Source organism: Symphalangus syndactylus, chromosome X (genome assembly GCF_028878055.3).
Source record: "Symphalangus syndactylus isolate Jambi chromosome X, NHGRI_mSymSyn1-v2.1_pri, whole genome shotgun sequence".
Lineage (NCBI taxonomy): Eukaryota > Metazoa > Chordata > Mammalia > Primates > Hylobatidae > Symphalangus > Symphalangus syndactylus.
This window is the reverse complement of record NC_072447.2, coordinates 24,668,526-24,693,343: the sequence shown is the minus strand read 5'-3', so window position 1 is coordinate 24,693,343 and position 24,818 is coordinate 24,668,526. Positions and strand designations below refer to the sequence as shown.

The 24,818-nt window shown below is 36.9% G+C and overlaps 1 protein-coding gene across 7 annotated transcripts in view; it reads left to right on the top strand.

Moving 5' to 3' along the window:
• The window catches only part of MID1 (midline 1), a 673,077-nt gene that overhangs the window by 492,440 nt on the left and 155,819 nt on the right, over positions 1 to 24,818 (top strand). The window contains exon 1 of one of the 7 annotated variants that reach the window (XM_055266921.2): positions 6,776 to 6,913. The exons of 5 other annotated variants lie outside the window; for them this stretch is intronic. The gene's annotated coding sequence lies outside the window, so the exon portion shown is untranslated. Of the gene's footprint in view, positions 1 to 6,775; positions 6,914 to 13,318; positions 13,357 to 24,818 lie in introns of those variants that run through there. One more of the 7 variants, XM_055266922.2, reaches the window with a different exon arrangement.

Below are 24,818 nucleotides of genomic sequence, written 5' to 3'. Positions count from 1 at the left end.
TTTGAAATAATTTTTTTGAGTCATGTTTTTAGTTCGCTTGGCTGTAGACCGCATAGGCTACAAGCAAATCCGTTAATTGGTAGTTGCATGTTATCCACAGACATTCCAGCAAGTTTTAAGGCTAAATGCATATGTGGATGTCTCCTGGCTTTGATCGTTTGTGTGGTAAATAGACATCCAAGGTAGCTATGGCAACCTGGGCTGTGTGTTGGTGAAAGGGGGGGATTTGGTTACTGGACAAAGAGTAATTTGTTTGGTTAGAAAAAGGTAGGGGCAAATCAGGACATTTTTAACCCGCATGATTTGAGGATCCCAGTTCAATCAAATCATTTGGATTTTTCTCGATAGGCAAAAAGAAGTAATGGCTAACCGCACCAGAGTATCTTGCAGACGTAATTTAATTCTTTTTAAACAAGTGGTTGCTACTTTCCAAAAGCAATTTATACAATGAAAAGGAAGTACAATATGTCATATAAATATCATCAATATCCCTATTGTCCTAAGTATGAACGTTTTTATTTTCAGAACTTGATGGGACTTTGAAAGACCGGGATCGGATTGGAGGTGTGCATTTCAGTTATCTACCTGCAGGGGTCAGGCTTGAAGTTCCCGTGGTCGGCAGATCAGGCAGCGGACTTCACTGCAGGGAGCCAGAGGCAGAGTCAGAGAGAATTGCTCTGCTTATTTGAAACAATTAGCTAGCGATTCTTTAATCTTGTGACCAAAGCTACTATGAAAATGAGTTCATTCAAGGAAGAGAATATCAAATACGCTGTGATTAAAGAAAGGACGATAAAGCCAGGTCAAACAGCAATCTAATCTCCGTTTACATATAAGGCAGTTTATGGGGAAGATTCTGGCTCATTATCAACTCCTTTGATTTCACACAAAAGTGAGCTCAGGGGTTTTGTTCTAGAAACTTGTTTGCCCGGTTTTATGAGCTGGCATGTTATAAAAGTTTCTTTAAACTAAAAAGGACACAATATTAGGGAGCCATCTGGATCCGAAATATTTTTCCCCCTCTGGAGGAAAATATTCCATTGACACAAGATCAGGATGGTTAATGGCCTCCAGGAGGTCAGGTGGTAGTAGGAGCACAGAAAATTGAGGCGCAGAACAAAATGCCAAGAGGGGACTTTCCTGAAAAAACAAACCAGACCAAAGAAAATAACTTAACCTGCTTTGTGCTATGAAAGAGATGTTCTGAGTAAACATGGAAGAGGTGCTGATCATTTGTAGTACAAGTGGATGTTGAAGGTCTTATATTCAGTCCAGTGTTTATGATGAATATAATATAAAGGCTGTCCTTCCTTTCTTATATCATTCAATGACATTTACTGAGCACTCACATAATCAATATATTCAGCCACATTATACGTTATTATTAATGTGCCGGGGCACTTTCTGGGTTCCAAACATGACTTTGGTAAGGTCCCTGCCCTCAAAGAACTTTTGATCTGGTGTACAATTTATTGTACCAGTAGCACAATGTAGGTTTTTCCATGGTCAAAATGGCTGCTCATTAATATCTATATTTGTATGGGTAGGGATCCACTTGAAAAATTGATGGTATCCAAAACCTTACTGAACTTAGGAGACTTGAGAAGTGATTTGTAATTGTGAAATTTAGTTGATTTTTAGCCCACATGTCCATTTGTAGAAATTTATGACTTCTTACATAAAGCAGATTTCTCATAATTATTAAATAGTAATTTATTTTTCTCAATAGAGAAAAGTAACTCATAGGTAGTCCCCAATCTAGGAATACATTATGTTTTAGGAGTTTGTTGTTTGAAACCCAGAGCATTTTCCAGCGAAAAATAATCAATCTGATTAATGTGAGATCGAGTTCTGAGTTTTGAGGACATGCCACTGTGTTATACAGGATGGAAACAGAAGGAGAAAGAATTGTCATACTTTTGGTAATAGGCCAGTCATGGCAATATTTGAAATATGAAGTTCATACTAGTTTTCACCTTTCTTTCTCCATCCTTCTGATGTCTTCTGGTCTCACTGGGGCATCTCCCCCAGGCCTGTCCTAATATATAGTGAATTCATAATTGTTCATCTTCCCACCCTTCCCTTCCCCACCTCCAAACCACTCTCCTGTTTCCTCTAGTCAGTGGTCTCTACCACATGGCAGGAGAGAAGTAATATGGGCGAGCCAAAGCTCATGACTCTTAGCCCTTTAACCCTTAGGATGAATCTTTAATTGGGGAAATTTCAATCAGTGGAGCCTGGAGCTACAAAACACATGACTTTCCTTTCAGGGACAATATTTGGGGGCAGGGCCATGCCTTTGGCAGACAGAACTTGCTGGTGTGTCTACGCGTGGGTCAGACCTCTTTATTTGTTCCTTCTCAGCATCCTGCCTGAACTTCTGGGCCCACTAGGGTCTTTATGAGTAACAGCCAGGGAGCCACAGGCCCCCAGTTGAGAGGGAATTATGGCGTTTGTGGGTTTGGGTTGTTTGTAAGTATGCTCTTTGTATGCTGAGCACTGTCTACTTGGATTAGAATAAATGGAAAGAAAATAGCTGTAGCATCCTCTTATCCACACGAGTATTTGAGTTGGTGTATATATTTCTACTCGTTTGTCTGCTTATCTTAGGACTGAGTTACTCCAGAGCAAGAGTCACATCTTAATTACCTTTGAATCCCCAGACCCAAGCCCAGTGTCTGGCATACAATAGGAATCATTAAGTGTTCTACAGGTGCATGCTGGATGAATTTTAGTAAAAAAGAGAATGGAAAATGTTCCTTAACATATATTAATTCTGTGAGTGCTCAGAAGGGATATAAAGAAGAAAGGGCATTAGAAAGGTCCAGGAAACAGCATGGACTAAATAGATCAGTAGTAGAGAAAATTAACATAGGTTATGATTACTGACCTATATGTATATGGTTTTATATATATATATATATAGTCCATTTATATACACATAGTCTCTCTCTCTATATATAGAGTGTATATATAGAGTATATATATATATAGAATATATATAGAGTATATATATATAGAATATATATAGAGTATATATATATAGAATATATATAGAGTATATATATATAGAATATATATAGAGTATATATATATAGAATATATATAGAGAGAGTATATATATATATAGAATATATATATTCCATTCAGTTGTGTTCTGGGCAAGAACACAACCCAAAACATGGTAAGCAGCTTGGCTTATCCTCTGTTTGATTGTTCTGCAGAAATGATTACGAAATGGGTTATGCCCTCCAATAGCTCAAAGCCTAATCGCCAAGATAGAATCTGCTGCTTTCTCTCATTGAACCCAGCCTGATAATTTAGGCCTTAGGTCCATGTGCAGTTGTTTAATTTTGCAGGTGAGTGGCATGCCCAAGGTTACTCCACAACTGAGATAGCGTGTCTGAGAGAAGGCCGAAGCCTTCTCCATGTAGATGGTGGCCACATTTTTCATAGTGAAGTTCAAGATTTGTGCTGGACAAAGCATTTTCATTGCTGGTAGGTGTAACAGACCAGGAGTTATAGTTAAAATGACAAAATAGAAATTTCAGGGACATTTAATGGTTTATGGAAACAGCAGGACTAATATATTACCAAAGGGTCTATGCGGTAGTCTGTGTTATCTGTCCTATGTCAAGTTTTGGAGTGTTGCTTTGGTTGTGTGTATTTAGAAGTGGTCTTCCCCAAACAATTCGGAGGAAGGGGGTTGTTACTGGGAAAATGGAATTCATTGAATGCCCTGCTGAGTTAATAATAAGTAGATGAATGGCCAAATAAAGCAATATATAGATGGACGGCACCACCAAATATTATTAATAGAGATTTATTTACTTACATAGGATCAAGTCTTCTGTACGAAATACATTAGGAATCCAGACTAAGAATACCAGTTAAAGTTTAGCATTTCTGGGTTGACATTTAGCACAAGAAACACTTTACCCTCCATCTGGGAGCAAGGTATGAGGGAGACTTAGGTTCTACACCTAGAAGCTAAGTCTTCTAGACTCCCCATCTCATTCTCTTTTGTGACTGTACCACATGCCTTCTACTAAGATATAATTTGGATGTTTTCAGGTCATGTGCTATAATTCAATATGCTAATAAATTCCAAGGCAATTTGAATGGAATGATGGTTTATAATGAGGCAACTCAGGAAAGACTGCATCATCTTTAGTGGAAAATACTATCCAAAAAATCCAAATAGTTAAATGATCTTATATTTGGGTTTTGTGCTTCTTTTATGTATATATTCTTTGCTCTGATTTTAGTTAAGAATGAAAATGTCAGACAGTAAAAACTAGGAGGATTATATTTATATAAAAGAAAGTTTGGGGAATGAGATGAGTCATTTAGCCCATGAATTAATCAGCTGTGCTTTGAGGAAATAGTGCAGGAAGGTAAAATGGAACAAATAGAAGAGAGAGGAAAGCGTGACTTCTTTTAGTCAACATAAGATGGGGAAAGTGGTAGAGAAAAATTGGCTGTTTGGTGAGTGATTCAGTTGAGTTCCTTTTCAGTGGTCAATGTTTAAAGTGAAATCCTAATGAGATTGATGCTGCCCTTTTTGTACGGCTCTGAGTAAAAGAGGGAAAACAGTCATAATAATTAATTGAGAGGGGTATGACTTTCTGAGTAGATAAAAACATGATAGACTATTAGATAATGAATATTTATTGCTTGATGCTTCTCAGTCTGGAAGAGACACTTTCTGAATATTTCTCCTCTTTCTAACATTTCAGCTGTCAGAATTGAATGGTTCACATATAAACTACATTGTTTTGGTTTAACTAACAAAGAGTGATAAGACATGAATTGTTTGTGACAACCCCGAACATTGATAACAGAAGACATTAATGCCTGCAGACACAGCCTACATGGTAAAAATCTGGAAACAAAAATGCTTATTATGTTAGGCCATCGTGCTTTGACCTAGTTTTGCTTTTCTGCTTGGAAATTATGTCAATATTAGTTACATCATCCCTTCGGATGAGCAATTCCACATTCTTGTTTATTTCAGTGTCATATTATTAGTTTTGTATATTTAGTTCTGACCTCTGAGGAGCCAAACTAATCCTCATTGACTTGCATTTTCCTTTTGAAATGAGACTTCTGCATGATAAAAAGAGAGGATTTTATGTATTAACAAAACAATCTAAGATGCCCCTTCAAAGGCATTCATTTCTCCTTGATCGGGAGCTACTGCCCTCTTGAAGGTTCCTAGAGGCCATCCAGTTTTCTGCTGATCAGAATTAGTCTTTTTTTCTTTGTCTTATGGGGATGGAATAGATTACTGGGCCCAGAACTGCCATAGTTGAATAACAAAAAGTAAAACTGTGAGGCTGACGGGATATTTCCCAGCCCATCATCCTTAAATTTGCCCTTTTCATGTTTCTGCTTTACTTCTTCATCCAGCAGAAACGGGCTTAGCATATTTTTCCTATTTAACATTTTTATTGAGTACTTTTCAAAATGAATTATTTCCTCAGTTGATTTCGAACACATTTTTTTCTGTCATTTAATACTTTATATCACTAGAGGAAAGAACCATTTAATTCTTTCATACATTTATGAATTCTAATCTTCAAAGAGTGTGAGTTCTTCAAGTGATCAACTTACATCAAATTTACAAGTATAATTTACTACCAAAAGACCTTGAACGCTTTTTGGTGCACATGTTTTGGCATTCCTTATTAACAAATGTAATCAGGCAAAAGCCCACAAGAATATGTATTCCTGGTTCCTCTTTAAAAATGTACCATTTGCTCTTATTTTCTAATTAAGGCTTTGAAGGTTAAAAATCCCTTTGTTGTTAGCTCCTTTACAAGTCTCCTGCCTGAGTGCAGAAAACATAAGAAGGGAGTGTCCTCTTCAAAGCATAACCCAACCAACTAAATTTTAACCAGGTAAATTGTTGATTAGCATTGGATCATTTAAAGAAACACTATGAAAGTAATTGGGATAGGCACAACTCCTAATTGTGTGATCCCAGGGAGCTTCAAACATTGTTTGAAACATTCACCTCAGAGATTATATTCCATGTCTGATCCTCATGCTAATTTGAATACTAGGATCCTGAAGAAAAACTTTATAGGATTTCTTGAGTCCCTAATTGGTATGTAAACATCATCATTCCCAAGCTGCCCAAAGTTGTGAATTATAGTATACCATGTGTCTCCTGTTATGATATCAATTTCTACAGCAATTTTTCTGATTATCGTAGGCAAATGTAAATATATTTCCCTCCTCTTACACAAATAGTGGCCTTTCACATACATTATTCTTCACCCTGGCTTTTTTCTGCTTTACAGTATACCCTAGAGATCTTTCTATAACAGTCCACACAGAGCTTCCTCTTTAAAAACAAAACAAAACTGCGTATCATCGCACTATGACAATGTACCATAATTGATTTGACCCTTCCCCTACTAGTCACGTGGAGTGTGTCCAATCTTTTGCCATTAAAGCAATGTGCACTGAAAAACGTTGTGTTCATCAGTTTGTATGGGGTGGATGTATCTGTATTAAAAATCCCCAGAAGTGGGATTGCTGGGCCAAAGGGCAAATACAGTTTCTAATTTTGATAAATAAATAACAGTGTCTAACCAGCCTGTGTGAGAGCACTGCCCCAGAGCCTCATCAATAGAGAGCAGTGTCCAACTTGTGCACCTTTGCCTATCTGATATCTGAAAAGCAGCATCTCTGTGTAGCTTTGCATTCTCTTCTGAGTGACGTTGAGTATCTTTGCATGTGTTGAAGGTCTATTTGCATTTCTTGTGCAATGTCTGCTCATATCCTCTGTTTAGAAAAACAAGAAGGCCGGGCGCGGTGGCTCACGCCTGTAATCCCAGCACTTTGGGAAGCTGAGGCGGGCGGATCACGAGGTCAGGACAACAAGACCATCCTGGCTAACACGGTGAAACCCCGTCTCTACTAAAAATACAAAAAAATTAGCCGGGCATGGTGGCAGGCGCCTGTAGTCCCAGCTACTCGGGAGGCTGAGGCAGGAGAATGGGCGTGAACCTGGGAGGCGGAGCTTGCAGTGAGCCGAGATTGCGCCACTGCACTCCAGCCTGGGCGACAAAGCGAGACTCCGTCTCAAAAAAAAAAAAAAAAGAAAGAAAACAAAACAAAAAGAAAAGAAAAGAAAAGAAAATGCCAGGTCTAGTACAATGATGTTTGATGTTTTTTTTTTGACAATAATAAAACTACTATTTAGTAAGAGAATCACTCCAGGCAGTAGACTTAGAAACACAGTATCAGAGACCCTAGAGTAAAGACCCTAACATGCCACATCTTAACTCTGTGACCTTGGGTTGATTCCTTAAACTTCCCAAGTTTCCTCACCTGTAAAATTGAAATGATGTGGACAACTCACAGGGTTTATAGAATAATCACTAAATGAAGGATTATATATATAAATGGTATATAAAGCACTTAACAGAGTATTGGTTACATGCTAGGCACTTAAAATGTTAGGTTAACTTCTCTTTTTTTAGATACAAACTTAAGGTTTCAGAGAAGGCTGGGTTTTGTGGACATTTCTACCTCTTACCCTCTGAATGAATACACATCCACCCACACAGAGGCATGTAAATATACACATATGTACACACGGTGGAATAATGTCTGAAATGGCTGTAATGATTCAAAAGCATCTCTTTAGACAAATGGGTGTGTGTGTGTGTGTATGCGTGTGTGTGTATGCATGTGTGCATGTGTATGTATAAATATCCCTGTAATGTAAGAAAACTAATTTGTTGCTAAAAATATACCCTTTTAGGACAAATTATCCTAATATGCTAAAACAACACCAAATAGTATTAAATGGACATGATCACTTATCACTACCTTTCATATTATAATCCAGAAAAGCATTTTTTCCCTTCGTTTATCTTATTCTTTACAACAATTAAACTCTTTTACAATGTTACACACCTTATACTTACAGCTATACCTAGAAATAAAATTGGACTTATACTCATGTTTATGTATTTCTGTCTTTAAAACAAAAAAGTAAACACAGCAGTAAATACAAAAGGTAGAAATGGAAAAAAATGCATTTTAGAGGGCATGGTGCTAAGGGTTGCCACTACTGAGGGCTGAGAATATAACACTGACCAACTCTACCACTGTGAATGAGACCATTTGGGTGATCTTGTTTCCCAGGGCTCTGTTATTACAGAAACATAATTTTAAAAATTGTATTTTGAAATAATTACAGATCCATAGGAAGTTGCAAAAAATATACTGGGCGGTCTGCACCCTTTACCCACCCCTTGCCCCATCCCTAACCCCCAGAAACCGGTAATCATCTGTTCTCCATCTCTATAATTGTGCTACTTCAAGAATATAATATAAACGTAATCATACAGTATGCAATTTTTTGAGATTGACCTTTTTTCCCGCTCACTTAATTTTCTAGAGGTTTATTCAAGTTGTTGCATGTATCAGTCGTTTTTTCCTTTTTATTGCTGAGTAATGTTCCTTGGTGTGGATATATGACAGTTTAATCATCAACTTGTTTAAGGACATTTGGGTTGTTTCTACTTTGGAGCTATTACAAACAAAGTTGCTATGAGCATTTGTGTGCAGGATTTTGTGTGACTGTAAGTTTCCATTTCTCTGGGATAAATGCCCAGGAGTGCAATTGCTGGGTCATATGGCAAGTATACATTCAGTTTTGTAAGAAACTGCCAAAGCGTATTGCAGAGTGGCTGAATCATTTTCCATCCCCAGCAGAAATGTATCAGTGACCCAGCTTTCTCTGCATCCTCCCCAGCATTTGATGTTGTCCCTGTTTTCATTTTAGCCATTCTGGTAGGTGTGTAGTGGTGTCTTATTTGTATTGGTTTTTAAAAAGTGCAGGAGATACTTCATAATCCAGTTTGGGTGTGTTCAATACCTCCCAGGTAAAATTCTCACACGTAATATGGGCCTATCTTGGTACATGACTGAATTGTCAAAAATATCTATGATTGCTGCATTTTTGGTTGAACCTTAACTGAAATATTGAGAGCAAAAAAGAAACTGTGTTGTGCAAAATATATCTGAACATTAGACTGGGCTTCAATTTATACTCTGAGACACCCAGAGAATTGATACTTGCTCAAGACATGGCAGATGCATGCCCCAACACCTAACTTCACTTTAGGAATAGACACATTAGGTATCAGGAAAAATTGCTAAGACTATTTAAATTTCTCCCCCCTTTTCCAACATATTCCATTGCCTTTGCATTTGCATAAGTTAAATAGGGGCATGATCTGTCTTCATTGTCAATATACATGTAGATGTGTGTAAATCTACAAACATACATATACAGAGACATACATACCCTGGCTCTGTGGGCATCAATCCCAAATGTTCCCCAACATCCGGTCTAGATTCTCCCAGGTCAGGATTTCTCAACTTTGGCACTATTGATATTTGGGGCTTCATAATTATTTGTGGGGCTGTCCTGTGCACTGTAGGATCTTTAGCTGTATCCCTGGCCTTAAGCCACTGGATGCCAGTAACACTCCCATGCCCCCAAAGTGTGACAACTAAAAATGTCTCAGCACATTGCAAAATGCCTACTGGGGGCAAAATAAACCTCCCTTTGAGAATCACTGGGGTAGGCAGAAGAGAAGGAGAATCTAAGGCTTCAGGTTACCTCACTGGGTTTGCTGAAACTTGATAAGAATCTCCTTACCAGCGGGGATCAGGTTTTGGTGCCCACCTGTTCACTTCTGATAACTACCAATCTCTAAATTTGTTTCTGCAAGTTATGGCTGAAGATTAGTGGTTAACAGAGAACGATATCAGCCTTTGTTTCTTAAAGAGCTTATACTCAATGCTTTAAAATACAAACTGGATCTGGCACTGTTGTGGTTCACGCCTGTAACTCCAGCACTTTGGGAGGCCAAGGTGGGAGGACTGCTTGAGCCAGGGAGTTTGAGACCAGCCTGGGCAATATACTGAGACCCCATCTCTACAAAACAAATAAAAAGTTAGCCAGGCCTGGTGGTGCAAACCTGTAGTCCCAGCTACTTGGGAGGCTGAGATGGGAGGATCGCTTGAGTCTGGGAGGTCAGTTCTGCAGTGAGCTAAGATGGCGCCACTGCACTCCAGCCTGGGACCTTGTCTCAAAAACAAAACAAAACAAAACAAAACAAAATAAAATAAAACACAAATCGAGCACACATAATTGAAAAGAAAACTTCATGCACACCTGGTTTTGTTTTACTTTGTAACGATGTTTTATCACTTATATTAGATATCATGATTATTTTAACAGATATAAAATTTAATAGGTAATAAAATACCTCATAAAATAGGATATATCTCCATATGCATAGAGAATTTTATAGAGAAATTGGCACAATTCCTGGATCTTCCTCTGATTCAATGTGTTTATCTTTGAATTCTAATAGGTTTTAAAAGACATTTAAAGAATTGCAAAACAGGCAAAAGAAAATATGATAGTGTTTTATAATTTAAATTATGTCTACATAGCAACAATAATTATTTTATTATATAAATTATAGAAAATGTTATGTATTTTTTAACTTTATAAATTTACCCTACTTGATAAATAATATTTTGTATTTATTACATTTGATATATAAATATATTTCTACTTTAGAATTAAAATAAGGTGAAAATAGTTATTGTTTGAAATACTGTTAAGTTGCATATTCTTATCTGTATTAGAATTAAAATATGTATCTTATATTTATATATAAATTACAAATTACCTGAAAAAGAATAAATTATAACCTCATGTAAAAATAAAATATTCCTGTATCAGTTGTGCAATTTAAATTCTGCTTTTAGTTTTCCTTCTTTAAGTTGTTACATTTGGAAGATTTGGATATAGTTATCATGAACTCACTGTTATCTATGGCTCTGACAGTAAAATACGCCATTGAGTTGTACTGGAATATGAATCTCCCAGGAACGCTAAGCCAATTCAGAACGAGGCATTCCTTTCTCAGGAATAGAGATTTATAAAGTGACCGGAGGTATCACTATTTCTAGAGGAAGGTGCACCTTGAAGTATTCTCATTCTTTTCTATGCATTTATGATCCCAGCCTACTAAACTCAAGCGACACTTCAATACAGCAAAGCCTCTTGTAAGTATATGAGTTTAATAAGAAAATTTATGAAGAAAAAATACACTGAAATGCCGACTGATCCCCAAAATAATAGGATACTTTTTAAAAAATGTATTAGTTTCATAGCATGACAAATAATACTCAAAAATACTTTGAAAGTGTGCGTTTTAAAAATGCCCAAAGGGTTTAGTAGATTATGTTGAGAGAAGACATTGGAGGAAGAAACATTATAGCCACAAGAGCCAGGAAAATGATCCTCCTTTGTTTATAGGATTACATAGAGGAATTTTAACTTCTAAAGTGAAAATACAAATTACTTGTGTAGGCTAAAATCACCCTTCTTAGAGGAAATAGTACAAATTTTCTTCATATAATTTATGTTCCTCCAGAAAGTCTCTATGAAGTGATAACATTATAACTGCATGCATTCTCCTGGTGACTTCATTTAAAGTCTGTGATGTAGTAACATCATGCACACTTCCCTTTCCTACAGAGCCCTTATGTTCTCTATAGACCAAGAGGTTAATTAATTTTTGGAGTTATATAGCAAAGAGTTGCCAGAACCCCAAAGAACATATCTCTAATTTCCAAAATTGCCTGACAAACTCTATATTTTAAAGAAGCCATGTTATTCTTAGGATAAACCTAATAATGTCACTTTAATCCCCAGTCATGCTCATCTTTGCCTTTCTTCCAATATGTGCAAGGAATATCTAAGGTGACCTTTTAAGGTTACAGTATCTTCTTACAAATTAGAGTTGATGTGCTGAGGTTATAACAGCAGCTGAGCATTCTCAAAAGCTGCAGATTGAGCCGACAGGCAGATTAGCAAGTACATAAAATGTCAGTAGAGAAAAAAATAGACTTCAATTTTTTGGCAATCCTGTTAAACAACTCCGTGAATAAGTCTTTGAAACTTGTACAGTGGATGGTTTGAATTTTCCTCAATGACTAGCACAAAACTTACCTATCTGGTGCATATGTGCATTGCTGAATTAATTAATGGAAAGTAAAATTTTAAAATGTAACCTTGGTTATTTGGGATAAAATGGCACTTCCATGTAATGGAATGTCATAACTGAAATGGTAGGGATTTTCAGATACTCTAGCTGGTACTAAATCTCATCAGAGCCCTTCAAGTTATAACATAAGATAGCATATTCAATATGAGAAAATATTTAATTGTCAGCCTTAAAAATGTATATAGCAGAGGCAATCCATTTTTTTTCTGACAACAAAGCCTTCTAAAAGCTTTTCAAACCATACAGCTTTGAGATTTATAACTTTGAACCAAGAAAACATAATTTCAAGAAATGAAGAGAACTTCTGATTAATTCTAGTCTAAGGCAATGAAGTCCTACTAGATTTTAAAGTATTATGTTCTTCATAATTAATGTCAAGATAGGTTCCTCCCTGTGGCTCATTATTTTCTTGTAAAAAGTACATACTGCCTGTGTTTTTAAATTTCGGGTTTTCTCATGCCGCTCTTGTCTAATGATCCAGCATTCAGGCATATAATACATTTTAAGAATCTATATTTAAAGACTAATTATTTATGCATGTGTGTCTATGTATTTTGAAATATATATATTTCAAAAGACTATTTTTAGCCTTTGGCTCAAATATTTTTTTTTTAAGGAATATAATATTGAATATCTGGACAGGTTGAAAATCTCCAACATTTAGCTATAAATGTTAACTAATGCTTTCCTTTTCATTTGTTAAATTGCTGCATAAATGCTTTAAAAAGTATGTTACCGTTGGCATTAAGACATCATCTCTTTCACTTACAAAAGTGCACCAATCTTTGGGATTGAACCATTCTAGCTGCTTTAAGCCAAAATTCTCCTCAGCCGGGTTCCTTAACATCACCCTTGCCACAGAATCTACATCAATGGGAGTTAAAGATCTTTGGTCTCAAACCTTATCCTGGTTGAATTCCTATCATATCACCAGCAACCCCTTTCTAATGGCCCCCAGGAATGCTAGCACAACAGGGGATCTTCAGGAGGCTCACTCCAAGGAGGGACATCATTTGCAGTGACAAAGTTTGTCCCTAGATGAAATATTTGTCTCTCTCCCTATAGCTTTTACCCCTGTTTGGCCCCCTCTCTACAACACAGAACACGTGCAGTTACTCTGTTCTCTGACAGCTCTTCAAAGACAAAGCTAACGTGGCCTTTTGGGGACATTTTTTCCAGGTTAAATATGCTCAGATGTGCTTGATTTGGACTCTATCTTTAGGATCAAGCCATGTTAGTAAGTACAAATGTCCAGCATTTAAAAGAACTGTTCATAAGAGAGACTCACCAGATTAGAGGAAAGAGATACCATTCAGTTTCTAATACACAGTGACCTTAATGCCACAATTTTAAGCTCTCTCTGCCTGGATTGTAGAGACTTTGCCTAGTTTACCTCTGGAATAGAAATTCTGAACCTTTGCTGGTGAGTGAGCAATAGCAATGATGACAGACATCTAGCTAGATACTAAGAAAAAAAGTCATGAATGACCAAAGTGTGAATTTTGTTTCTTTGCTTGTCTGATAACCCATGGCTATTTGCAATATCTTATTGTCATGTGCTAAAGGATTTAGGATATTAATCAAAGAGAAAAGGGGTTCTAAGATGGAAGAAAAGACAAAAATGTGGGCAGATAAGTAGGAAAAGAAGGGGATGAGGATTCAGGAGCTTTTTCCAGGTACTTGGAAAGTTGAAGGCAACTTAAATCATTTTTAATAATTTAAGAAATGATATCATTTTTCATTTTTATATAAAACACTAAAAGTCTGGAAAATATATAGGTAGGCACAGTGTGTTGGCAATATGCTGTTTACAGGTTGGCAAAACAAGCCAGTGCCTAATGAAAAGGAAGGTTACAAAGAGCTTAGATCTGAAACTCAGAGGCATGTCTTGTTCCACACCTCGAGAAGCACTTGGCATATACCAGGTGCTCTGTAAATATTTGCTTAGTAAATGACAGAATGAGCATGTGGTGGCAGAGTGATGCCTTACATGGCATTACCCAGACTCATAGGCATCCCTAGGGACAGTAAGAAAAGTTTGTGGGCTTTTTTCAGCGTTTTGAAAAACCCAGAAGATATTGTACAATTACTTTTTCAATGATTGTTTTATCAAATACTTCCAAACCTGAGGATTTATGAAGTTAAAAGTTGAAAAGGTTTTTTAAAAAAAATGTTATGCCAAGTAAGAGAAGCCAGTCACAAAGGGCCACATATTGTATGATCTATTTATATAAAATGTCCAGAAGAGGCAAATTCATAGATCCAGGAACTAGATTCGTGGTTGCCAGGGGATAGGGGAGGGGAGAATGCGGAGTGAGTGCTAATGGGTATGGGGTTTCTTTTGGGGATGATAAAAATGCTCTGGAATTAAGTAGTGGTGATGGTTGCAAAACTCTGAATATACTAAAACCCACTGAATTATATACTTGAAGTGGATGTTTGTAATGTGCGAATTGTATCTCAATAAAGCTGTTTTTAAAAATGATAAGCATAGCATCCAAGCATTTAAAATTTTTTTTAAAGTGGTCATTGGTGGTATAAAAAAAAAAGTCAGAAACCATTTGCTTAATTGTTACAAAGATTTTATCCCAGATTAAAATACTCCAATTCCGCACTTCGGGAGGCTGAGGCGGGCGGATCACAAGGTCAGGAGATCGAGACCATCCCAGCTAACATGGTGAAACCCTGTCTGTACTAAAATTACAAAAAATTAGCCAGGCATGGTGGTGGGCGCCTGTAGTCCCAGCTACTCGGGAGGCTGAGGCAGGAGAATGGGCGTGAACCTGGGAGGCGGAGCTTGCAGTGAGTCGAGATCGTGCCACTGCACTCCAGCCTGGGCGACAGAGCGAGACTCCGCCTCAAAAACAACAACAACAACAACAACAACAACAACAACAACAAAAAAGCAAAACTCCAATTCCATGTCGCCAAAGGGAACAAGCAGAATATTCCCACAACCCTAGGGAACAGGGGTAGGCTTGGCTATTAGTCATTCTCCTTCTTCCCCATTCCCAATAATTGGAAGAAAAAAAAAAGTGTGTGTGCACACGTACATGTGTGTGTATGTATATGTCTGTGTGCATATGTGACAAGGGCAGTAGTCAGAGCAGGATCATGTGACTACCAGGATCTATGGACAACCCCACACTATTAGGGGAGAAAGTGCCAAGCTATTTGTACCGTTCTCATAGAGCATGAATCTAGGCCAGGGGTCAGCACCCTTGTTCATAAAGGACCAGACAGTAAATATTTTGGGTTTTGTGGCCATGCAGTCTCTGTCCAAACCCCTCAGCTTGACATAGATAGACTATATAAAGCAATTGGAGGTAACTGTGTTCCAAAAAAGCTTTATTTATAGACACTGAAATTTGAATTTCACATAATTTTCACAAGTCACAAAATAATATTTAAACAATTTTTTTTCAACCACTTAAAAATGTAAGAACCATTCTTAGCTTGTGGGCCACACAAAAACAGGCAGAGGCCTGGATTTGGTACATAGGCAGCCTGTGGTCTATAGTTTGCAGAACCCTGCTCTAGGGTAATGACTTAGAAAGGGACTCTACTAATCAGCAGGTTGTTGTGAAGCACGTTACTTACCTTAAGCCAGTATACAACTTAAAGCAGTAATGCTACATTATGTCCAAAGGCTAAGCTAGTGAGAGGCTAAATTATAACACTCAACTTTTTTAGCAAATAATTATGAAGAATCAGCTAATAAGACCTTTTCTAAAGAGTATTCAGAGTATAATAATGCTACCTTGTGTGGTTTGGGGATTTTTATTTTAAGTTAGGGAAGCTATGAATCTCTTGAACTTTGTCCATTAAGAAGTCTGCCAAAGCTGTGAATTTTAAAGCCATGGGAATTTTTCATTGCCCTTGGCTGCTGAATTTTAACAGCAAAGTTATTCATTAAGTCCACATTTTAAAAAAAACTATCAACAATGCTTCTTTATACTTTATCTGCATTTGACACACTTCCAGTTAGATGATCTTTAATTTGACTAATGAGTGCATCCTTTGTTATTTTAATGACAAGTAATTTACAGAAAGAGAAAAGCTCTTCAACACTCAAGTCTCTTAAATCTGGAATTTAAAGTCCCTGATGTTCAGAAGCAGGAAGCAACAGTTGGTGTAAGACAGGGCCACTAGGACACTGGAAATGCATCCTGGGTAATGAGCTGGAAATACAAAAGGAAGAAAACAGTTGGAAATAGTTGGCCATTTTATATGACACTTTCTGGGTTTATTTTCAGGTTGGAGCACAAGTCAGAAGCTGAAGAACTTGGAGATTTTGGGGAGCATATGTCCCACCCTCCCCAACCCCCAAGTATCCAAATATCCCCTTTGGTTCTATCAGAGAAGTATTAAGATTTATTAATTAGAAGAAAAATTAAAGTTATAAATGTTCACTAGGAACATAAGGAGAATTCAGAAAAATAAAATGTTGAGCTCACCACAGTTTTCAGCAAAAATTTTACTCTTTTTTTTTTTTTCCTTGTTGAGATGGGGTCTCACTATGTTGCTCAGGCTGGCCTTGAACTCCTAGGCTCAAGCAATCCTCCCACCTCAGCCACCCAAAATGCTGAGACTACAGGCGTGCCACTGTGCCCAGCTAAATTTTACTCTTTAACTGATTTTTCAATGCATAAATAAATGAATAAGTGGGTAAGCACTTACTGAGGACACAGTTTTCAACCAAACCCTGTAGATGCTCAGGATGAATTAAGCATGGGCCCTGCCTTCATGGGGCTTAGGGTTTACTCAACTTTACAGAAAACCCAGAAATATCCTAACAAATGTGGCAACTGAAGAACTTTATTCCTAATCCTAAAACTCACTTTCTTTATTCTCAGAGTAATGGATACAGCATTCTAATGTCAAATCATTGTTTCCATGTTATACAATAATTGTCAAGGCTAAAGTCTGCCTTAAGGAAGGGTGACAATGGCTTTGTTCTTATGATAATAGAAGAGATAAAAAGATTATTTACAAAGCTACAGCCTCTGAAAAATTGAAAGTATTTTATACAAACAACCACCTCAATTCTTCTCACAGTGATATTTAAGTGTTTGTGCGTGCTGATTTCTGTTACATGGGTCTTTACCATTTTCATTCTTCCTTGCAGCTCTATGAGTTAAGTATTACTATTATTCTTTTACAAATGAGGAGCGTGAGGCCTGGAAAAATTTAAAAACATGCAGAGGTGATAAAATACTGGGAAAGTTTCACATTCAACCATGTCTTAATCCTTTTCCTTCTCTTTCCACCATAGCATATGATCATGGCATATCATCACTGTTTCTGTTTCCCCTATAGAAAATTCAGGAAAATTAACACATGGAAGAGTTTTCAGACTTTCACTTTTCTTCTTACATAATCTTTGAGCAGCCCATTATAGGAAAATAAGGGCATTGGAGATTTGAAGAGGCAGAATGAACATGTTCTAGATGTAGAAAGAAAGGTTCTAAGCAGGTAAAAGACAACCAGATGGATGTTTGACTTAGAGAAGGTGCTAAGCACTAAATAAGCCAGGTGGTAGAGGGTGTGAAAGCGGAGAGCCCTGAGAAATTGATCATTAAGCGGAAGGTGATTAAAATCTTCCTAAGGGACAATTGGTCAGAGCAGAGGTCAAGAGCTAGGACTTGTCTGTCAAGACTTAGTGTGGATTCTTGAAGGGTTAAGAAGTCAGTCAGAGGCCCGGGATTGGATACTGTATTTGAACTGATTGTCACTCACCAGAATCTGTGATCTAGGAGACAGACATTGCCAAGATGCCCCCCATCAGGATGGTCATAGAGAAGGGAAGGTGTGTTCATTTACTATTGCTGCATAGCAAATTAGCACAAATGTACAGATTAAACCAACACCCATTTATTAGCTCGTGGTTCTGTAGGTTGCAAGTCTGGGTGGCCCAGCTGTGTTCTCTGCTCAGGGTCTCACAAGACTGAAATCGAGCTGTTGGCCAGACGAAGCTCTTATCTGGAGGCCCTAGGGAAGAATTTGCTGCCAAGCTCGCTCTGGTTGTTGGCAGAATTCACTTTCTGGCAGCTGTAAGACTGAACTCCTCGATAGCTATAAGCTGTGGTCCACTCTTTCTAAGGGACATCTGCATTCCTTCTTAAGTGGCCATCTCCAACCTCAAAGCAACAGCACATTGAGTCCTTCACACACATACGATCTCTCTAAATTCCTCTTTCATCAGTCAGGAAACGTTCTCAGCAGTTAAGGCTTCATGTGATTAGGTCAGGCCCACCTGCATCATCTCCCTTTCTAACATCAACTGTGCTCTGTAACACAACACAATCCAAGGAGTGATGTCACATTCACAAGTTCCAGGGATTCAGGTGGACATCTTTGGGCTGCCATTTTAGAAAGTCTGCCTACCACAGAAGGTGATGAAGAATCTCAGCTCCTGTCTTGCTCCCTTGGTGAGCTGTGTGGCCTGTAATAACAGCAGCTTTGTGGAAAATTGGCCCACCCTCTCCTAGGGTTAAAGGGCCAAAGGGAAGTTTTGTGACTTTTTCTTCCTCTTCTGACACTGGCTTCTTCCTCTAAGGAAATCTGCTTCTTTTGGTGTTCTCTTCTTTCCTTGACCATCTCCTGGTGTTGGTGCCAAGAAGCACTGGAGGGCAGGTGGTCCATCAATTTAGGGCAACTGAAAGTTTTGAGATCAAGGCATACTGGAGGCCCAGACATCACAAGAGGGCAGCACAGAGCAAGAGCTGATAAATGTTGAGATGCAGACTTAGTAGGCCCTAGCCCTTTCTGAGATGATGTGTTCATCTGCCCTCAAAACATCCTCTCGCTCAACATGTGCCTCCTAACCCAGACCCCAAGGAGTCTTTAGTAAGAACGTGGCAGATATCACGTGCGCTGACCATGGGGATATCACAAAACATTAACTCTCCAAAAATCTGCTTCTTGGAACCTTGGTTTCTGCAACTAAGAAATGAGTTAAAAATTTATTCAAGGTTGATAAATTTAAAATGGAAAAAATCATCTTCTGAATTCTAGCAATATGAAGACCACTTTTTACAAGTCTGATGCTGTAGTGCAGTGTTTACAACCTATTTTCATTTTCAACCCCCTGTCGCAAGGAGCCTGTTGAAACCTTTTTTGCTAATTGCTCCTTGCATGAAATTTTAATACCACAAATATAGCATATATCTATTATACATAAATATATAAATATAGATATAAATATAAATAGATATAAATATATATCTATTATACATAAATCTGTGCTTTGTGCATAAAAAGAGTAAGGTTTGTTGTTGTTTGTTTGTTTGTTTGTTTTTTGCCTCTGAGTACTAGTTTTCTCCCTCTTGGGGGCAATATTGCCCCTATTGACAGTGCGTGTTATAATGGGGAAAAATTGCTATCATTTTAATATTTAGTAAATCTTCAGCTTATATAGTCTATTTGATTTGGAAGGTGGCTGTAATACTTTAGTTGTACTAAAAGGTACTTAAAATTAATCTTGAAAAGTTAGAAGAGTCTCTAAACATGAAAAATCACCCAATATATTATATTTAAAATAACAACTTGCAAAACAAAATGTAAAGTCTGATCCCATTTTTGTGGCTAAGAGGTATAGAAAATGACTAGAAAGATCAACCTGTGGAATGTTGCTTCTTTGTGGTTAGATCCTTCTGTAGGTGTTTTGCTCTTTGGGAATGTTATAAATATTCACCAATATATATTATACATATGTATAATAAATACATATTATATTCATGTCAAGAAGAATACTATTTAAAAAGTTAGCCATTCTCTCTCTCTTTTTTTTTTTTTTGCCTTCAACATTTAGGATTAATGGGCAGTATAAATTCAATCATTCACATGTAGCAAAAGGAGAAATATTTCACATGGCCCATTCATGACTCCTTTAGATCTCTAAAGGGCTTCAAGCCTCAAAGTTTATTGTTGCATTCTTCTTAATTCTGGTTGAATGCATGTACATGATTTTCTGCAAAGAAATACCACCCACTAAAGACTGTTCCTTCTCTTCTAACAGGGTTTTGGTGTCCCCAGGGCTCCCTTAGTCCTATTTACTTTGGATATTTCAGGAGTTACTGTAGGTTTAACTGTGGTGAGTCCTTAAGCCCTCTTTTTAAATTCATAAACTGTCTCTAATCTTAGCAAAATGTCAGGTTACACTTTTGAGAGGTTTGGGAACTTGACATTTTGTAGCCCAGTTGGGATGTAGGCTGCTTCCATTCTGAGCACCTTGTTCCAATTTATGTCAGGAGGAATTATATACAGGTCAGGGCTGGGAGCAGGTTATAATTAATGGGGTGGACAAGTGGATTTTTAATGTTTCATAAAATAAAATGGAAATCACATGTGCTTGGAACTCTTGTATGTTTTAAAATGTTTACATTTATTCTAGTAAACATTAATTATAACTGATATATTTCTCCTGTGAACTCGCTAACTGTGAGGTCACAAGCCATTGTTCACTGAGTAGAAAGAATGGATGACAAGCTAGTTACAAGAAAAAAGACAGTACTTGGGCGGATATCGGTGAGTGAACTCGTGAAAGTAATCCAGTCTTAGGTCTTTCTCCTAATTTTCCCTTATGTTTAAAGCACCCCCTTGCCAATATGATCCAGATGTCAGTCCTTCTAAGACAGAACTGGGAGGGTTTAGCCTGTGAAATTTCTGAATAGCTCCTGGTGAAGAACACATGACCAATGCTTAACTATTCATCTTTTCAAAATTAAAGTTTAGAAGTAGTTGAAATACTGCCAGAATCTATAGCGTCCACATTTTATTCATATTCGTATATCAAAAATTTCCAATTCCTTGAGGCTGTAGCAGCAATATGTTGCTGAGGAAAGAAATTTTTTTAAAAAAAAATTTGTACTTATAATTGACACCTAATAATTGTACATATTTATGGGGTACAATGTGATGTTTCAGTACGTGGATACACAGTGTAATTATCAAATCGGGGTAATTACCATATCCATCATTTTAAACATTTATTATTTCTTTGTGGTGACAACAGTCAAAATATTCTCTTCCAGCTGTCTTGAATATAGATTACATTGTTATTTGCTGTAGTCACCCTACTGTGTGATAGCACATCAAAACTTACTCTTCTTGTCTAACTTTGTGTACCTATTGACCAATCTCTACCCATTCCTCCCCTCCCCCATACCCTCAGCAGCCTCTGGGAACCACTATTCTACTCTCTACCGCTATGAAATTGACTTCTTTAGATTCCACATATGAGTGAGATCATGTGGTATTTATCTTTTTTAATGTTTTTAAAATTTATTTTCTTTTATTTGTAATTTAAATTTTTATTTTAGATTCAAGGGGTAAATGCGCAGTCTTGTTACATGTAGTAATTGTCTTCTGTGCCTGACTTATTCCACCTAACATAATGTCCTCCAGGCTCATCCATGTTGCCAAAAATGACAGGATTTCATCCTTTTTATGGCTGAATAGTATTCCATTGTCCTAATCATCCCCATAAAGAAATATATTTTCTTTATCCTTTTGTCCGTAGATGGGCACTTAGGCTGATTCCATATCTTGACTATTGTGAAGAGTGCTGCAATAAACACGAATATGCGGATGTGTCTTCGACATAGTAATTTCACTTCCAGAAAGAGATCTTTAAGAGTCAGAAAAACCCAGATTCTAAACTGGTCTCTGCCATGTGCCAGTTGTGTGGCCCTGGAGAAGATGCTTTAACTCTGTGTCTCAGTTTCCTCATCTGCAGAAGGGGGAAAATGATACCTACTATTTAGGGATTGGGTAGGGATTAGACCCAATTTGTATAAAGTGCCTGGCATATTGTAGATATTTTTTTAAATGCCAGTTATGGATATATGAAGGAAAGCTCCAAAAAATGAAATTCAAAGGAAGCCTTATGTAAATTGCATCACATGTCAACCATTTGGGTGTTAGGAATATTGATGCTTTCTTTATTTTGCCTAGAATTTGTCACTCCCTAAATAAATATTATTTCCATTAAGCCACCAAATTTTATATATATTCTTTGTCTTGTATGGTGAAGAATTAATACAAGCATGCTACTCTATTAGGGTATAACAGTTACCTAAGTAATGTATCATGAGACCTTGTTGCCCTTTTCTAAGGAAAATAAGTATTTATTGGAAGGACAACTTCACACAGAGTCAGCAGGTAATAATCCGCGGTACTTTCCGATGCTGCTTCTATGGGCTGGAAGAGTGTTTGGTGGTTCTATATGGCACAGGGCTGCTTGTCCATACCCTTGACCCAAGGATGTCAAGTGCACCCAATCAACCTGGAAATCACTGTGGTGACAGAAGTTGGGGCCCAATCACCCTCAGGGCCTTGACACTGATTTTGAGTATACCGGTTTGGAAAGTCTCTGCAGAATTCCCCAAGACATTAAGTTTATAATATCCCTTGAAGGGTTCTTAGAAAGAAAAAGTGCCTATGTTTTGCTGTCATTATCGTTCTTCAGGGCAAGGCTTGGTGAAAAGATACTGAGAGAAGACAGTACAGATAGAAGGACAAAGTGAACAAAAATAAGGACCCACTGATTTTGTCTTCGCAAGGTCTAAACTGAGTTACAGATTGAGATCTAAAATATATATTCAATACATGTATCCTCAAAATATTCTTCACACATTTGTGCCCAAGACATACTGGTTGATAATATTAATACATAAATATATATATACACACATATCTATGCCTTACAATAGAGTCCTATTTTTAGTGTGTAACAACTGTACTATTTTCAAAATAGTCATCGGCACAAACACCAGTACCATGGCTAAATCTGACATCATTGATCTTTTCTCCCTATAAGAATATCTTTTGTAGGCCCATAAGTGAGAGATGGCGGATCTCCTCAGCTTCATTCAGTCCTTTATGGAAATACTTATGAAACCCTACTGTGTGCTCAGTAGCTGTCAGAGTTCTTGGCATATAAAATATTTCAAAATAAATTTGCCTAGTATTGCTTTGGGGGATGAGGGCTTGGTGATGTCTTCCTCTCCCCAGAAGAAAAAGTGGTGTGTGTGTGTGTGTGTGTGTGTGTGTGTGTGTGTCAGAGGGACAGAGACAGAGGTAGAGAGACAGAGTGTGAGAGTGTGTGGGTATTCAAAGAGAGTACATGAGTCCCAGTCTTATCCTTATCTTCCCTCATACAATGCAAGCTATTTGGAATTGTAGAGCTGGAAGTGATCTTAGCTAACATTTTCCCAATCTCCTACCCAATACAGGAGCTTCTTCTACAATAACCTTCATCAAAGGGTGGAACGCTAAAATGTGAGACTAGAGGTCTCTTTTTGTTGGGCAATAATTTGATTCAATATGGTGTCATTATTTGGTAACTCAGGTGGCACAGTATACATTTCTGTGGGAAATTGGAATGGGGAGCCCAAGCTGGACTGGTCGTGACTGCACCATGGAAGGAGGACATTTGGGACCAGTCTTGAGCTGCCATTATGTTCCACTGGGAAACTAAACACTAGTGCTTTCTTAGTTAGTTTATATATTTCTCAAAGTATTCCACAGTCTTTAGTTTGTGCTAACAAAATTGATCGGAAGTACTATATTAAAATTATCATTCATTTTTTACTGTTACTGAACAGTAGTGAGAAAAGCAGGAATCTTTGTCATTTTGTTTAGCGTGTAAATGCACAAAAACCTCAGCTTACCTGAACTTTGCTAAAATATCAAACCTTTATTAACCACAAGTTTTCTACATTATACTTCTCCTAAAGATTTGTGAAATACAAGGAAGAAGGTGATATTATGGATTACTGTAAAAATCCATGATCATGGATACAATTATACATTCAAGTCAATCTCCTACATCATCTCTATTTATGATCAAATGAAAAAAGGTCTTTTTAATGATGATCTCAAGGAAAAATAAGATTTGAAATTACCTCAAACCTTTCAATTAGATCCAATATGTGATTTGTAGTTATGCAAGTAAAGTAGACTCAAGCATTGTAGAAATGTTTCAATTAGGTTTTTTTTTAAGTTTTCTATCTGGGGTTCAGTTAACCAGAAAATTAAATTAACCAGTACTCTCTCATTTCCAAAGAATTTCAGTTAATTGAGATTTGATTGTATTTTTATTGTCATCTTTGTTCCCACGTGGAAATTAATTCCATTTCAGACTTATTTCTTGGAGGGTGTTTAGCATAGTTTTCACCTTAAATGAGTAGGGTAGGGTGCGTAGGGTGGCTTTTCATTTTTGGATTTTAATTATTACTCTCTCTATATATATACATGTATATGTGTATAGATACATATACATATATATGTGTGTATATACGTATATACATATATATGTGTGTATATACGTATATACATATATACATATACATATATACATATATACACATATACACATATATACATATACATATATACATATATACACATATATACATATATACATATATACATATATACATATACATAGATACATATATACATATGTACACATATACACATATATACCTATATACATATATACATATACATATATACATATATACACATATATAATATATACATATATACATATACATAGATACATATATACATATGTACACATATACACATATATACCTATATACATATATACATATACATATATACACGTATATGTGTATATATGTGTATATATACACATATATACACCTATACATGTGTGTGTGTGTGTAT